Raw genomic sequence first — 3,804 nt, forward strand, 5'->3', positions numbered from 1 at the left:
TCAAGCTTCGGCGGCTTGAGGTTAGCGGTAGAGGCACTACATCGGTTTGTGGTAATTCTTCAAATTGTGGCCTCCATCGGTTAACTTCAAAGTACCGGTGCAGTATCAAGCAAGGCGCACGTCTCCCTAATCATGTCATCATCAAAATCATGGGAGTGGGCCAGGCACGTCTCTAGATGGTCGGAGGATAAGGTCAGAGGTGTCGTATCTTCCACGAAAGAGTCAATCATGTTAATATCGTGGAAATCGTCATCATCCTCTGAGTTGCTGCCGTTATTGAAAAAGATGTTTGACTCCAATGTCAAATTTCCAAAAGACATAGTCATGATACCATTCCTGCAATTGATAATTGCATTTGACGTGGCAAGGAATGGGCGACCAAGAATGACAGGAATCTGAGTGCTCATGTTATTGATGGGTTCAGTGTCCAGGATGATAAAGTCTACAGGGTAGTAAAATCTATCAACTTGGACCAACACATCCTCAATTATCCCTCTTGGTACACGAACAGAGTGATCAGCAAGTTGTAGTGTGGTTAGGGTGGGTTTTAATTCACCCAAACCTAACTGTTTGTATACCGAGTAGGGAATCAGATTGACGCTTGCTCCTAAGTCAAGAAGTGCGTGATCAATTCGATGGTTCCCGATTACACATGATATGGTTGGGCTACCGGGATCCTTGAATTTCTGCGGCACGTCTTGCTTCAGGATGGCACTCACTTTCTCAGTCAAGAAGATTTTCTTTTGAATAATTTTCCGTCGCTTGGTCGTGCATAAGTCTTTTAGGAATTTGGCATATGAAGGTATCTGTTTAACGACATCAAGTAGAGGAATGTTGACTTTCACTTGTTTAACACCTCTAGGATATCCCGAGAGTTAGAGAGAGGTTTTGGTGAAACCAACCGTTGGGGAATGGAGCAACCGGCTTCTCTAGAAGTTCCGGTTCTACTTTTTGTGGGGCATCACTGGATCCATCATTGTTGTCCTCTTCTGGTTCTTGAGGCTTTTCGGGCCTATCCGCAAGAGTTTTATCAATGATCTTCCCACTCCTAAGAGTGGTGATGGATTTAGCATGCCCCATCTGATTTGAAGAGCTGGGATCATTATTATCGTACTGCGGTTTAGGATGGGGAGAGGTTGTGCAGGAAGCATCCCCTTTTCTATAACCGTCATACGAGAATCTATCTTTGGCATAAAATCTGTAATTCCCCGCATTGCCTGAGCCAACTCTTGTATGGGATTTTGAACCGGTTCCTCTTGAGGTTTCACTTGATTTGGATTTTGATTGAAGAAACCGGGAGGAGTCGCCGTTTGTCCATTCCTCCAACTAAAGTTTGGATGATTTTTCCAGCCAGGATTGTATGTGTTGGAGTTGGGTCCAGTAAAAGGTCTTTGATAGTTATTTACGGCATTGGCTTGTTCATTCAACACTCCTCGAAAGGCAGGTATTGTAGGACGGTTTTCAAGTTGTGTGAATGTTGCAATCACAGATGCCGAAAACAATTTCATTGACCTTATCCTTCTTTCCTTCCATGGCCTCAACTTTCCTTATGAGCGTAGTCACTTTACACTTGAGATCATCCTCTTCTTTCAAGAGATATAATCCACCTTTCTCCTTTAATTGAGTTGGCCTAGACGTGGTGTTCGACTTTGGGTAATAGTCCCAAGATTGTGTTTTTTCAGCCAAACTATCGAGGTAGTCCCATACCTCGTCGATATCTTTATTAATGAACTCTCCATTACACATTGTCTCGACCATTTGGCGCATGGAACATGTCACTCCATCATAGAAAAAATTTGTAATGCGCCACGTTTCAAATCCGTGTTGTGGGCATGAACTGACCAAATCTTTGAACCTTTCCCAACATTGAAAGAATGTTTCATCTTCCTTTTGGGCAAAGTTCATGATCGCTTTTCTGAGGGTAATCGTTTTATGATGGAAGAATTTTTTTATGAATTCCCTCCGCATATCGTTCCATGTGCCAATGGATCTAGGACGCAGTGAATGTAACCACGTCTTAGCTTTCTCTTTTAAGGAAAAAGGAAAGAGTTTCACCCTAATATTTAAGGATACATTAGGAAAACATAATGTAGCTATTATTTCATCGAACTCTTTCAAATGTAAATATGGACTTTGATTCAAGTCCATGGAATTTGGGAAGGAGTTGGATAACTCCTGGCTTGATGTCCATTTGTCCCGTGTTTTCAGGAAAAATCATGCATGAGGGCGTACTCACTCCCGCCGGTTGTAGATAATCTCGTAAGTACGAGGCGGGGGTGCTTGATGCACCTCATTCTCATCCTAGATGTCCTCCACCCTAGGTTGGGTAGAAGAGGTTAGCTTGCAGCCATCACTTTAATTAACTCTGGGGATCTCGAGCGTGTCTAGTCCTGCGATGGATAGTCAACCCCTCAACCAATCCTCCTTCAGTCAAGAGACGTCGAGTGTCGTCACGGGCCCTTGGGCATGAAACACTCGCAGCCCTCAATCAAATTCAAAGTCTAATCCTAAGAAAGGAAAAGAAAATCTAAAAAGAAAGAGAAGGAGAGTTGGAAAGAAATTACCAAATTGAAGCCCCTAAGTTAAGGACCCGCAAAATAAAACAAAAATAAGTTAGATTCTATAAAGGAGAGAAACGATACTTTAAAAGAAAAATAACAGTAAATTAATTTCTAAAAGAAAGTATTCTTTAAAGAAAAACGGAAATTTCTAAAGTAAACTAGGAAAGCCTAAACTAAAAAGTAAATTACTACAAGAAAATTGAAAAATAGAGAGTAGGGAAGGAGTGTACCAAAATAGAGATTTCTATCTTAAAGGCCTAAAAAAAAATAAAAATAAGAAGGTTAGTTTCTAAACAAAAATCCTAAAAATAAATTAAGAAACAGAATTAGATTCAAAAAGTGTTAGAATTAGAAAGTTAATAGAACCAAAATAGAAAGTCAATTTCTAAATAACCTAAATTCTAAAATTAAACTATTTCCTACAGAACAGAGGATACTAGAATTAGAAAGTGTCTAAAATCTAAACCCTAATTCTATAAAAAGAAAAAGTAGAGAATTTAGGAAAGAATTACCAATTTAGAGATTTTATGTCAGGATCCTACAAAACAGGAAACAAGTTAGTTCTAAAAATCAAATAGAAATAAAAATCTAAAACTAAAGTTAATAAAATCCTAATCTTATCCTAATTCTAAAACTAATTAATTTAAGAAAATCGTAACCGTCAGCGGCGCCAAAAACTTGTTCACTCCCCAAGTGCAGGGTTGTGATGTAGTAATAAACTCGGTAAGACCGAGGTCGAATCCACAGGGACTGATACCTGTACGTTATCTGAAACCAAGTAGAACTAGAACTAGACTAAGATGTGATCTACACCAAATAGAATTTAAGAAATAATTGTGGAAGAATTATCTAAGACTTTAAGGAATTCTGAGATAGGGAACTAGGGATTCAGAGGATCCACTTGTAGAGATCAGGGAGATCGTATACCAAGATCACAGATTACGGAAATTTACTGAACTGCCATTGATATAGGTTTCAAGAGGTGAAAGGTGTATGAATTAGAATAGATTCCATCACCAAACCATGCCCAGGAGACAAAGCAAACAACAGAATTAATCTAATTATCAATCAATCAACATGCCATGAAGATCAGGAAGGTACTGTCATCCTACCATGCCCATGGGACAATGATGAACAACAGGGCCTCCTGACGTCATAAACATCAAAAGAGAAAAGAAATATTTAAAGCCATTGCAAACCCATTGTAATTTCAGTCACAACAGACCATTAAAGACTAAGAAAA

At 39.3% G+C, this 3,804-nt stretch overlaps 1 non-coding gene across 1 annotated transcript; it reads left to right on the forward strand.

Moving 5' to 3' along the window:
• Positions 1-1,816: 1,816 nt before the first annotated feature.
• Positions 1,817-1,923, forward strand: LOC131241903 (small nucleolar RNA R71). Its single transcript, XR_009169467.1, has one exon. It is a non-coding gene; the product is annotated as a small nucleolar RNA R71 (small nucleolar RNA).
• The last annotated feature ends 1,881 nt before the right edge of the window (positions 1,924-3,804 follow it).

This window comes from Magnolia sinica, chromosome 3 (genome assembly GCF_029962835.1).
Source record: "Magnolia sinica isolate HGM2019 chromosome 3, MsV1, whole genome shotgun sequence".
Lineage (NCBI taxonomy): Eukaryota > Viridiplantae > Streptophyta > Magnoliopsida > Magnoliales > Magnoliaceae > Magnolia > Magnolia sinica.